This window comes from Tiliqua scincoides, chromosome 1 (genome assembly GCF_035046505.1).
Source record: "Tiliqua scincoides isolate rTilSci1 chromosome 1, rTilSci1.hap2, whole genome shotgun sequence".
In the NCBI taxonomy this organism is placed as follows: Eukaryota; Metazoa; Chordata; class Lepidosauria; order Squamata; family Scincidae; genus Tiliqua; species Tiliqua scincoides.
In genome coordinates this window covers 41,112,236-41,126,735 of record NC_089821.1, presented here as the reverse complement: position 1 = coordinate 41,126,735, position 14,500 = coordinate 41,112,236, and positions in this window count along the sequence as shown.

Here is a 14,500-nt window from a genome sequence, read left to right as displayed (position 1 = left end):
ATTCTCAGATTTCACCTTCAGTGGATACTGAGCCCACACTTCAGAGTGCCTCCTGGTCATGACTGGAAGCCACTTCCGGTCATGCCTGCGAATTCCCGTCATGCCTGGGAGGTGTTCTGAGGTGCAGGAAGGCCTGCAGCCCATTCCACAGGTCTCCCCATGCCTCAGAAGGCCTCTAGGATGTGACACGAAGCCACTTCCAGACCACATCCAGACCGCATTCTGGGAGGTGTTCTGAGGCACAGTAAACCAAGATTATGTGATTCAAATAATAACTAGTTAGACCTTCAGTGTGTAGACCAGGGGTGCTCACACTTTTTTGGCTGGAGAGCTACTTTGAAACCCAGCAAGGCCCGGAGATCTACCAGAGATTTTTTTACAATGTTCGCGCCATCATAACATATAACATTTATGTGTACAATGTATGTTGGTGTATCTTGCATAACCGCATGAGCCAATATTGCACAACACAACATAATTAACTATAAACATTTTTTGTAATTTCTTGAGTTTACTTTGATGACTTGCACTGAAGTGAATCAGCCAAGGATGCATAGTCCAGACAGTAGCTGCTGACAGCCAGCCTCAAGCACACTTCCAAATGTTCATCAGTCATGGTGGAATGGTACTTGGACTTAATGATCTTAATGATCTTCCTGTAGGAAAAGGCTGACTCACATAAATAAGTGGAGCCCTTCCTGCCTCAGGTGCTCTTATATCCCTGAGGGCCCTATTGCCTTCAAGTGGCTGCAGCTGTGCAGCACACTCTGCTGGATGCCCAGGCCTTACCCTTGAAGGGGCCACTGCTGACACCACATCTACCTCCTCACCAGATCTTCCTCGATTCCAATACAAGTGGGGGGGGGGAGCAGATCTCTATACAGACCAGTGCAAAAACAGGGGAAAGGTGTGGGGGAGGGAAGATCTCTATATAGACATCACAGCAAGACCAGTGCAAAACCCCTTGCACACAGATGGAAGTTGGGGGGGGGGTCAGATCTCCATACATACCAGCGCAAAAACAGGGGAAAGGTAAGTCAGCCCCAGTAGAGTCAACGGGGCTCACTCCCAGGGATGCATGGACAGGAGAGAAGCCTGCCAGCAGCTCCTCTCCAGGTCTACCCAACAGTCAGCCCCAGTAGAGTCAATGGGGCTCACTTCCAGGGATGCGTGGACGGGAGAGAAGCCTGCGATCGACTCATTGTGCCTCGTGATCGATTGTGGATTGCGATCGATGTATTGAGCTCCCCTGGTGTAGACAATGCAGGACTAAATCAACAGTGGTCTGATTCCCTGTAAGGTAGCTTCATATGTTCAAAACATGTTTGCTTGTTCCCCACAGCATTATCACCACAACCCTAATTTTCTTCTTTTTTGGTCTTATCTGAGATCTCGTCAACTCATGTTGAAGCCCACAATTTGCAGAACTAACTTGCATTGGATAATTGCAACTCCTGAGTGATTGAATTCTCCATGATAATTTATCCATAAAATCTACGTAACAGGCAACACTGAAAACTCCTTAGAGGGTTTGCAGTATTTAGATTGCATTACTTGAAAATGAATCTCTGTGTGGTATGCTGCTATAGGCAGTGGGTAATGTACTTAGCTAGAAAATGTTGCAAAGGGTCAATTATGCACTGATTTAAAAGTTGGCCTTTTCCAAACAGCCAGCCAAGCAAAAGTATGAGTGGGAATAAAATGCCTATTAGATTATCACTATGCCTATTACACTTGTGACTGGTGCACATAAGTTCATTGATATAAAGCAGGCTTGTTCTGTTTTTTTATTTGATATAACTTAATCCTGCACCCCTTCTCTTCTTCATCTGCCTTGAACTGGTTCATGTAGTTCAGTATCACCTACTATAGTAGATACCAGGGATTGAACCTGCAGTCTTCTGAATGCATAGCATGTGCTCTGCCACGGAACTACTGCCCCTTCTTCTAGTCCTCGTGTTTTGTTGTGTTGGGCCCACAAAACACACGTTGATCCTGAAACTCCAAGTTTACATGCATGCTTAGAACTTTACATTCTTCTACAAGTTTACTTGGGAGAAGCTGCCAGCATGGCTCACTAATGTGGACCCTGGCAATTTTTATCTTTCTAATGTACCCAAAAATTAGTGCAGCAGCTTGTTGTGTTATGTGCTGTTGGCAGAAAAATCCATGGAGAACATTTGGCTCAGTATATGCCTGCAGGCACGAAATCACTGTTGCTTGACACATTTCCATACAACTGTATATAAGGTGTTTGGTGCATGCCAGGAGAGACAATTGCAGGATCACATAATACTGCCCCGCTCCCCAGAAGACTGCTGTTCCCTTCCTTACCGGTTGGTTTGGAGTCCCTCAGATCTGGAGGGCCAGCAGTGGTAGAAACACTGCCACCGCAGGCCTCATAGGCATGGTGCCCTGTGGCATTTGCCCCCCCCCGACTCCTCCAGGAATACCTGTGAGGACAGATTACCCAGACCGGTTTCATGGCATTTGGTTGGCTGATGGCAAGGAATCATCAGATCCCAGAGGCCTTTAAGGAAAAGGCTGAACTCATTTTCTTTAACCACATGGAGATGTCAGAAAAGTATCATCCAAACATTGTGTGGAAATCAATCCATCTAGAAGATTTGAGTGTGAGTTGTATTTTCATTTGGACATTAAAACTGACATGGGAGGCTCATGCTCCTCAAACAATATTTGCTCTTTGTTTGACAAAGTTGTGGGTTCTCTTAATGAAAAAGTGATGGGCAGTTATGTATTTGGATACATAACCTCCATGCCCATATGACATAAATGCGAACTCTGCACAACTCAGTGAGCTTCCTTCAGTTTAATTTTAGCATGAATTGTTTTGCCCGAGTGGTAACAAATAAAAACAAGACCAGACCCCGTCACAGTCACAGCCTTTCATATGTGGGCTGGACTGGGAAAGATAAAATTAAACTGTAATTTCTCTCTTATATATGACTTGCCTGTAGGTGGAGAGGCGGTGCTCATCTCATACCAGGATTGTGAATGTCAGTTTCTCCTGCATATATTTGTTATTTACAACGGTGCTCCATCAGCTGAAAAATGCAAAATGAAGGCCTGTTCAGACTACAGCTCCGCATACTCTTTGGGTGACTTGGAGGTACCGTGGGATGGAAGTTGAAATTATTGCACCACCCACTGCTCATATTCCCGCGAAACAAAAGCCACAGCTACCTCACATGCCCTCATCTGGCTTTTTTAGCATGTCTAGAAAATCAATATAGCTTCAGATCTGTGTTTCCAGATAGTCTGTTCTGTGTATTTTTCCCGGTCATAGAACTGTGGCCAAAGCAAAGTCAAACCTTGGCCAAGATGAACCAAAGAGGAAATGCTGGGAGAAGGACAACCTCCTTGTCTCTGATGCGAATAGACTGTTTTGCTCTCTGTGTGAAGCCTCATCAAACACATATGGCTCTTGATTACCCGGCTACAAAAGAATGAATTTATGTCTCTTGCATCAACCCTGGGCTTGTGATTTAGAAAATCTGAAATGAGAGTGCTTCTGCCAAAGGTCCAGTGTTCTCCAGCTAAGCACCCAATTGTTCCCTGCAGCTCTCTTGTTAGGCTCAGGAAACTTGTTTCCACCCCAAACAAGCTGTTTTGGGCAGAGTCACAACTGCCATGACTATCCTGGGCTATTAAGACCAAGGATCCTTTTGTCTTCTGGCATTCTAGCGAGTGCCCATCACAAACACCCAGTCTCTGCAATCAAATCAGTCCCTACCTTTTGACATTGAGATCATCACTGGATCTAGCGCTCCGGACTAGGGAGAACTCTGGACATGGGTTTGCCTGAGCTCCATTTACCAGGCCATGGGTGTCAGCAGAGAGACCAGCTCTTACTGTTTTGCATTTGACTTACAAATGTATTTATATGGTCTATTAACTCCTTTTGACCTGTTCCCCACAACTCTAGTTAGTAGCTTGGCTGATACTCTGCCAGGGATGGGAAAATCCAATTTCAATTTCAGCAACCTTTATTGGCATAGAAAAAATCCAATGGGGCTTGACTCAAGTTGAGTCCAGAGCCACCGCACCCTGTGACTGGAGTCATAATGGGGGCACTTGCTAAGTTGCTGAGTTGCCCCTTCACAACTCTAAAGGACTTGAGTTGAGTCGTCATCCCCTTTAAAAAGCCCACAGTGGGGAAAAAAGGGGCTGCTGCCTTCTGTCTCTCTGTCTGTCTGTCTGTCTGTCTCTGTTTTCATGTGTGTGTGTGAGAGAGAGAGTTCACTTTTAAGGCTCCCCTGCTACCCTGTTCCATATGTAGAGGGTGGGAGGGACTGCGAGAGCAGGAACAGAAGCAGCAAGAGGGAAGAGGGTTGCGCTCAGCATCTGCAAGGTTTACCAGGATGACCTGATCCTTTCCAGCCCTACTCAGAAGTAGTGTCATTTGCACTGGTCATTCAGTGAGCCATGAATTTCTCTGGGATGGCTAAGAACTGCCTTCACCCTGCCTTCTCCCCTCATTTGTCCAGGGAACAAAACCTCCCTCCCCCTCCCGGGGCTTCTACAGCCAATTGTAAGGCAAGAGTGCCTTTGGCTCCTCCTCTGGCATCCAATGATCAGCTGTTCCTTCCTTCTTATCACAGATGGGCAAAAAGCCCACTCCTGCCTCCCCCTCCTATTCACTGCAAGAGGAAAACATTAACCCTTTCCTGCTTTGTGTCTGGAACTCCCTGCTGTTCACCTGGTCTGAATGATGGCCCCACAGATTTTTCACGCCGTGAAAATGGAAAGCAAGCACACCCAGACACAGACAGACTTGAGTCTGCATGTGTGCAAATGAGTGCCAAATCAGGGGGCCCTTGACTCGAGTGTTTTTTCTGAGTCTTCCATGCTTGTGACTCTTGAGCCAACTAGTTGCGCATTTTCGCGAATCGAGTGTGAGTCACCTGACTTGAATTCCCATCCCTGTACTCTGCCCTTGAGTCAAGTTGATGGAGCCACCAGCTCAGAGAATAGCAGCAAGTAACAGTTATTGGTTCAAATCAGTTCCCACTTGACAGTGATGCTTTTCTTGATGGCAATACTTGATGACAATATTGCTATAACTTGCATGTAGGAAGGTGCCGTCACAGAAATAACACCATGGACAGAATATATACATATTAGCTGAATTTAAATCATTTTCAGTGGCATCATTTTCAGTGGCATCAAATATACAGATTCCTGCCTTCATACACAAAGATATCATGTAAGACACATGCATGTGTGATTGACTGCCCAGTCCTATTCTTTGCTCCTGCTGGTGCAGCCATACCAAAAACAGGTGCCCTGTACCCAGCAGGAGGGGAAGGGGCAGTGGCGTAGCTAAGGGGATGCAGGGGGTAGCAGTTGCACCGGGCATCAAGCTTTAGGGGGGCAACAAGCTGAGCTTGACACTAGTGACCAAAATTATGAAAATCTTGGTATGTATGAATAATACCATCATGTTATATATCATTGGAAAGGTAATTTAATGCAGAGTGCAACAAAACAAACTGCACTGGAATATCTGTATTCTATCAAACGTTATGGCCAATTAACCAGAAAATGAAAACAACTGTCTTGTGGAACAAAAAGTGGATTTGCTTAACTCCAAACCGACCTATGAGGCGGTTCTGAGTGGTAATGAGATGTTATTATGATTCAGCATGGAACCAATAAGTTTTTATTTATTTCCTTAATTAAATTTGATTTTATCATGCTGGGGGGGGGGCTACAAAATCTTCTTTGACCCCAGGTAGCAGATAGATGCCTTAGCTATGCCATTGACTGGTGGGAGGCAGCAGAGCAAGTGGGTGGTGTGCTGCTCAGGGGGGGAGGTGGGTTCCTCCCAATTTTTACTTTTTAAAAAGCCCGGGCGTGATGTCAGTTCCGATTGTGACATCACTTCTGGGACAACATTTTGAGCTTTGCACTGGGCTACACGATCATTAGCTATGCCACTGGAAATGGGATTTAAAGTCCCCCCACAATTTAATTCTTCCCCACAATGGGTCTCCTCAGACCTCTGCCAGCAATTTTGCTGCTGCAAGTCCGATGAGAGATGTGGGGTGAGGAGACTGCTGCCAAAAGGGACAGGATCTGGCATACACCATTGCTGCCTGATCCACCCCTCCTGAAGCCTGCCCACCCTGTTCCTTCCCCCTCCTTATCCAGTTATACCCCTTCCTGTCCCCATTCCACCTCCTCCACTGCCTTACCTGATCCAGTGGTCTAGCAACGCATGAGAAGGCGCCATCCTTTCTGCTGGTGCTCTGTCAGGCCAATTCTCAATGCACTGCCGGAGTGTGCTTTATGGTTGTTTTTTGGTAGCCATTGCTGGTGAAATGTGCATTCTATCTGGGCAAAGAGTCCATAGGATTGGGCTGTGAATGTTCATTAGTGTGAAATTAGTATGCAGTCATTAGATCAACTTAATGATATATGCTCTAGTCATTTGAACTTGGAGTGAAATGACCTGTACCCAGCGGGCTACACTCCAAGAATGCAGTCAAATAAATCTATGAGTGCAGATGGAAAAGAGCCACAGGAGCAGCTGGAGTTGTCATTATTGTTTCAAGAACTGGAAAGGTGCCCTATTATTTCCAGCCTTATGCCTGAGGTTAGCATTGTAATGATATTTTCAGGTTCTTTTCAACCAATGATGCATTTTAAAGGAACGCAAACAGAGATTCTCAGCTGGGGTTTCTCTGAGGTTTCTGGGCCAAGAAAAGGCCTCTCAGATGACCAAATAAATTCCTGTGGATTCCTTGCCCTTCAAGACTTTCTCTGTCTCAAAACATCTCAACAGGATCCAGGAAACAAGGAAGGGCTCTCGGCACTGGAGCTCACGTTTGCTTCAACCAAAAATATTTCATTTTTGTCAAGCAAGCTGTTGCTCTACTCAGCAATGTAATCATCTGAAAGGATTTCAGATGTGAACCAGGGTGGAATTCACAGCAGTAGCTCAGTCTAGAAGTGGTGAGGGCATAAATCATGGTGGCATTAGAGAACAAAGGTCAAAGTCTCTTGGGGGAAGGGGGAGAGGCATCAGCCACAAAGGGCATATTTCCTGTCTGAACTGGTGCAATCTACTACCAGAATCGCACAGAAATAGACTCTGTGCAGCTCTTATTTAGACAGCTGAACAAAAATAATGGCTAGGTTCTTACTCCATTGCCTTGCTGTTTGCAAAAAGGTGCAAAAGCAATGGGTGCTTATCTAAATAACCACAAGAACTGTCTGTGAATTCTTTTGACTGTTCACACTGAACTCTGCTTGCATCTATCCCTGAGCTTCACTCTGAACATGGCCCTTCCTTGTATGTAGCTACAGCACTTTGCTTGGAAGGTTCACCACAGAGCACCGGAGGAGCCCTATTTGTTTTCTTTCCCCAACACAGGTTCCAACACAGGTGGAACCAGTGCACCTTGATATTGTGGGACTTGGAGGTCTATTTTTTTTATCTCTTATAACCTTATCCAATCCCCTCTTTTGATATACTTCATTTTAATTGAGATCTGGATTAAGGCAGAGAAACAAGTCTGGGTGGAGTTATAGGAGACATGTACAGGGGCTCTATGAGGAATTTTATCAGTGGGCACAATGTTTCTTTTGGGCCCCGTTCCTTCTCCGTTGGATCAAAATTTTATATGATCTTTGGATCATCCATAATTTATATGAATTATTATTATTGTTGGCAACCTTCAGTCTCGAAAGACTATGGTATCGCGCTCTGAAAGGTGGTTCTGGCACAGCGTCTAGTGTGGCTGAAAAGGCCAATTCGGGAGTGACAATCCCTTCCACACTGGGAGCAAGTGCAGTCTGTCCCTGGTCTGTCTCCCTGGCTATGGGCCTTCCTTCTTTGCCTCTTAGCCTCAGACTGTTGGCAAAGTGTCTCTTCAAACTGGGAAAGGCCATGCTGCACAGCCTGCCTCCAAGCGTGCTGCTCAGAGGCCAGGGTTTCCCACTTGTGGAGGTCATTTCATTTATATGAATTACAATACATAAAACTATGTAGGCTTACACGAAATATGCAAGTTAGTCTTCACACAATACGCAAACATTTTCTGAGATCCCAGGAAATTTCTGGCTCCCTTCCTTTGACTTCTGGAGCCCCTTTTCGGCACTGGGCCCTTTTCTGCACCCCCTCTCATGCGCCTTGGTGAGATCAGAAAATGTAAGATCTCAGGAAATTTTCAAGCCCCCTTCTTTGGATCCTGGGCCCCCTTTTTGACCCCAGGCCCATGTACAATGTACCCCTGCACCCCATCTCCTGGTCCCTGGGCATGTACAAGCCACCAGCCCATAATGATCTGGTACACTGCTTCCCCCCACTGCATACAGTGTGCCCCTTATTGACTCAGCTGCCCTCAAACACTGTGCCCTTAAATACTGAACCTGACATAATTCACACAACTGGACATGGTATTTACATATGTGTGCAAAAGCTGCTGAAAAAAATTGCATATTTGTGGTTTTCTTTGTCAAGTTCCTATTGTAAATATTGATTTAAAGACTGATATTTCCATGCATGCAGTTTTCACTCACAGTTGACAGTATCACCAATTTTGCAGTTTTAAAACTTTAAAAATAGCCTACCTTTCTTGCACCAACATATTTCAGTAACAAGAATGAAAATTGCCCATATACTCCCCCAGCAAGGGAGCCAAAGCTGCTTTCCTAGGAGAAGGAGTGAGCTGAGAAGTAATCCTTAAAAGGATAGCTGCCCAGCACATCCTGGCACATTGGGTTTATGCTAAGGAAAGATGCTTGCTCAGTGGACCCTGCAGCAGCAGCAGATTTTTGGTTTCATTCAAGGAAGGCAAGAAGGGAGAAAGATTGGAAAAATCAGGAAGCCATCAGTTACCCAGTCTTGGTGCTGGCTTGACGCAATGGTTCTTGGGTAGCATCCTGGTTCACGTGCTGCTTGGGGCCAGGACTGCAAAACAGCGCTCCCCCAGAAGACCATTTCCCCTCCCCACTTACCAGAGCCCCCAGAGCCTTGCTTGGCATTCCCTGACCCTCTGAAAACCTTCTGAGGTCTCTGAAGGGCCCTTGCACACTACTTCCAGTTTTCGTCAGAAAGCTTTCAGAAGGTCAGGGAACACTGCACAATGCTGCCCTAGCCCTTAGAAGGGACCCAGAGGTGAGCAGTGACAGAGGCAGTGGGGGGGAACCACTCCCAAGGGCATCGAAAGCGTGGCACCCTGGGATATTTGTCCCTCCACCCCCCTCCAGGAATGCCAGTGTTAGATAGTGGTTGGAATGGGGGTGGCAATACCAACAGTAAGACAGAGTGTGGAATGTGGAATGAAGACGTGGGGGCCTGTGACTCGTTTCTACCCATATAACCCATATCTAACCATAACTTTTGTGGGGTGAAATCAAGGAACCTTTGAAGGCCTTTATTGCTCATCCACAGCCTTAAATGGGTATCTCTATTGTTTGCACCCTGCCAAGGCTGTGGTAGCTAGCTCTGGAGGCCAGTGGCTCAATTACTATGGAATCCTAGCATTGGTGTCACTAGGGGTGCGTGTGGACCGCACTGGGTGATGCGCATGGGGGGGCACCAGTATTGGCCAAAATTTTTAAGATCTTGGTATTTTTGAATATCATCATCTTATGTATTAATCAATGTGTAATTTCATGCAGAGTGCAATAAATCAAACCATGTTGAAATATCTATCTATCAAAAGTTATAGTATAAAAACCACTGGGGGCAGGGCGATGGTTCATCACCATGCCCACTGACTAGGGTGTTGACCTGCTCACTGCATGGAAGGAGGTCAATCATGGAGGTGACATACTGGCCTTCCACAGCAGTTAACACAAACCCTAGTGGCATCACTGACTCCTAGGTTGAATATAGCTATGGAATTGATAGGAGGTGGGTTGGAGACCAAGCCACTGGAATTGATGGAACAGATAGGAGCTAGGAATGGATAGGAATGGATAGGAGCTAGGGTTGGGGACCTTTCTTTTGTGTTGTTAATGACTTTATTTTTTCCAAGTGAGGAAGCTCCCAGGAGATGGCTTTTGTTTGTAGGATCAAGTTTAAGTAAAGTGTTGCCACTCATGGAACTTCCCAAGGAATGAAAGCCAGGCAAGGCTTCTCCAAAGCCAGCCTGATAGTCAAGGAAGAATTACTCTAACAAACTTGAAATGTGGCCTTCCTCTTTGCCTGGGCTTTGTGACTATTTGTGAGGAGAGAAAAGAGGCCCCATTGGAGAGGACGCTTTGCAGCTTTGGCATTCATTGTTCAGGCAAAGATGCAAATGATGTGAACAAAAGGCAATATTTGTCCTGAGGAATTTGTCATCCGAAAGCTCATCCACTTGACCATGAAAGCAATTCTGTTCTCTCTCCCTTTCTAATTACAGCAAGATAGAAGCAATTCTATTTTTACCTTTGATATCTAATCTAATAACTGTTGTTTCATTGCCAGACTAAACCTTTTCTCTTTTTATTAGATAGTTCAAATCTGGAAATTAATAACACTCATCTGTAATGAGATTAAGCAGCTCACAAATGTAGGCAAAGAATATTCTACCCACACCATGCAATGTTAATTGAACAAAACAAATACCCTGTATCAACAGCATGAAAGATTAATTTCTCAACATTAATAATGTGAAAGCAATCTACCAACTGAAAGGCGCTCCTTCCATGGATAATAGCCCATTACCTTATTATTTTTAGAGTAAATTCACATGTGCTAGCTAATATAATAGACTAAATTTAAAACCAAAGTGCTGCCAAGATGCAATACAGATTGAAATGGGAAAATTATTCACCATTAATTCTGCACCCTGTCGTAAACACCTAAGTGCCTTTTAATTTCAGTGGGATTTTAATGAAAGCTAGGATGTATTCACACATCCATTTATATTGGTTGATTTCTCAGTGTGATTATAGCACACTGGATGGTTGGAATCTAGAATGAATGAATGAATGAATTCTTTGAGTTCCTGTGCAATGTCCTAGGGCAGTGGCTCCCAACCTTTTTTGCATTGTGACACATGTTTTATGTAAGACAACATATCAGGACCCCCCTAAAACCTAGGGCTGGAAGTGATGTCATCAAGCAGGAACTGATATCATTAAGCAGGAAATAGAAACTGACATCACTGTGCTGGCAGGACTGCAAGCAATAACATTAAACAGGAAGTGATTGTTTTTCATAAATCAAGGTGGCAGCAGATGATTGTTCAAAAGAAGTTTCCAAGATGGTGTGTGCTCAGCTTTTCAAGATGGCAGCACCAAAGGGGTTGTAAGCCAGTTTCCAGGGGGTCGCAGAGAGCTTGGTGTTACCATTTTGAAAAGCAGAGCACACACCATCTCAGAAGCTACTTTTGAACAATCATTTGTTGCCCCTTTGAAAAGCAGAGCTTAAGAACTTGGTTAGTGAGAACATCTCATAAACTGCTATATTAGCTGCTATAGCCTAATGGAGAGCGCACAGGGCTATGGAGCGTGAGGTTGGAGGTTCGAATCCCTCTGAAGCCAAAAAAAAAGAAGAAATTTTTACAGCAGCAACTGTTACCCTGCACATGCCCGATCTCATCTGATCTTGGAAGCTAAGCAGGGTCAGGCCTGCTTAGCACTTGGATGGGAGACTGCTTGGGAATACCAGGTGCTGTAGGCTTATACCATAGTCTTTCGAGACTGAAGGTTACCAACCAACCAGTGAGAACATCAGGTGGGAGAGAGCGACAGTGAGAGCCTGAGTGTTAGTGGTTGTTGGAGCGATTGTTTGATGGTGGGTATGCTTTCTTTACTATCTTTATGAAAGATTTCATCCTCCCTGCATCTGCTGGGACCCATTTGCAAACTAGCTTTGCAAAACTTAGTAGTTGGGAACAGTAGGAATTTCTGGCTAGGAAACAGGCTTCCCTATTAAACTGCCACTTCCTCAATGCTTTTGGCTGTGGGGGAAAATTGCCTTAGGCTTGTCTTCATGCGTGTGTGTGTGAGCATGTGGTGAAGTCTCTCCCAGGTCTCTCTTCAGGCAGGCATGTCATATCTTCCCTGTGCAAGCCTATGTAAGCCTCAGCATGTGGGAAGAGGAATGTAACTACTCTGGACTATCTAGAATTTGGCTTTTCTACCTTGATAAGAAATGGCATAGAGAAGCCACAATGTGTTCTGTGCAATGTTCTCATTGCTCAGAATCAATCACTGTACTGAAAACTCAGATTTCAGTTAGAGACAAAGCATTCAAATATTCTAAAAAGGATTTGGAGTTCTTTTTCAAAAAGTGTGATTTATGTAAAACAATAACTTCACTTCCTGTTTAACATTATTGCTCATGGCCCTTTTGATTCAAAATAAAAATAGCAGGAGATTCATTTTTAAATCCCTGTATTTGATCCAAGACAAATAAAATGGTCACTGAATATCTCTTACCTGCACTAGAAAAGCCATTCCAAGATTCTATACACTGGGACCAGTTCCTAGTTTGAGTGGTACTGTGTCAGAGATATTTTGCTTCCCTGGCTGTGATAGATCACCTGCATAGACAGAATGATGATGATCTCACTCTTTTCCTTCAGCCATGATTTATTCCATTTTGTGGATACTGATGGAAAAGACAGAAATGGGGAACTGGTTTGTATCTGTAAATACGAGATACAAAGCTTATATGTTTGAAATCATTCTTTCCCCTTCCTCTCCTCCCCAATTCTTTCAGCTTTCAGTGGGAAGAGGAAATCCATGTTGTTCATTGTAATTCTTTAGTGTGATGCACTGTACTTAAAAGCACCATAAATGTGGACTTTTTTCTGATTGAACCTTCTCCCCAAGAACTCTGATTAACCACAATTTCTTTCCTGAATCACAGCTGCTTGACGCTTATAATGTAAGTGCCACCCACTAATTTATCTGTTGAGTCAAGTGAAATGGTTTCATATTCAAGCAGACAATCACAAAGGCCAAGAATGTGCAATCAATTCTGAAGCAGAACTCCCCACTGATTTCCAGAAGGAGCTCTTACAGGAAAAAAAATTGAAATGACACCATCTATCCTTAAGCTGGGAAGACTCATAAGAATTTTGGACACTCCTTAAGTTCTGCTCCTTGCTCTCTGTGGTCTGGATTAGCTGATGTATTCATTGGTGTGGGTTGGGTGGGATGTGGGATGAACCAGGAGAAGTGAGGTCACCTGACAATTCTAGCACAGAGCCCCAAGGAATTGAATAGGATGATCTTCAAGTGCATTGCAGCTCTATGATAGCTCCTTGTGTACTTTGTTTTGCTACAATATCAGACAGTGTTGGAATCTCCCAAGAAGAGGCCATGTTAATTAGAAGGTATGTAGCTTTTCGCTGCGCTCCAAATAAAAGTGAATAAAATTTGGTCCTGGAGGCCAAATTTAGGCTTTTAGGCAGGAAGCTGAAAGCCAGGACCTCAAATGTAGCGTTCTCTGAAGTGCTACCTGTTCCACGCGCAGGGCCAGCTAGGCAGGCGGAGATCAGGGGTCTCAATGCGTGGATGAGACGGTGGTGTAGGGAGGAGGGGTTTAGATTCGTTAGGCACTGGGGAACGTTTTGGGACAAGCGGGGCCTGTACAAGAAGGACGGGCTCCATTTGAACCAGAATGGAACCAGACTGCTGGCGCATAACATTAAAAAGGTGGCAGAGCAGCTTTTAAACTGATCCCTGGGGGAAGGCCGACAGGAGCCGAGGGGCATCCGGTTCGGGACTCCTCATCCCTATGGGATGAGGATGGGGAGGTTAGAGAACAACAAGACAAAGGCAGGGTAGGAGAAGAAATTGGGAAAGGTAGGGAGATGGGATGTGATAGACAGTTTGGCACAATGAGAGGATGCAGGGACAAAGGAGCGAATAAGCAGCCCATCCTGGGGCATTCCGTGTATAAATGCTTTTATGCGAATGCCCGAAGTCTACGAGCAAAGGTGGGAGAACTGGAATGTCTGGTGACAAGGGAAAATATTGACATAGTGGGCATAACGGAAACCTGGTGGAATGCGGAGAATCAGTGGGATACCGCAATCCCGGGCTATAAACTCTACAGGAGGGACAGGCAGGGGCGTGTTGGAGGTGGGGTGGCCCTTTATGTTAAGGAAGGGATAGAATCCAGCAAAGTAGAGATTGAAGGTGGGTCCGACTCCACCGTAGAATCTCTGTGGGTTAAATTACCAGGCTTGAGCAGCGATGTAATACTGGGGGTGTGCTATCGTCCTCCAGACCAGAAATCTGATGGGGACCTTGAAATGAGGAAACAGATCAGGGAGGTGACAAGGAAGGACAGGGTTGTAATCATGGGGGACTTCAATTATCCTCATATTGACTGGGTCAATTTGTGTTCTGGTCACGATAAGGAAACCGGATTTCTTGACGTGCTAAATGACTGTGGCTTAGATCAGCTAGTCACGGAGCCCACCAGAGGACAGGTGACTCTGGATTTAATTTTGTGCGGTACGCAGGACCTGGTTAGAGATGTAAACGTTACTGAGCCATTGGGGAACAGTGATCATGCTGC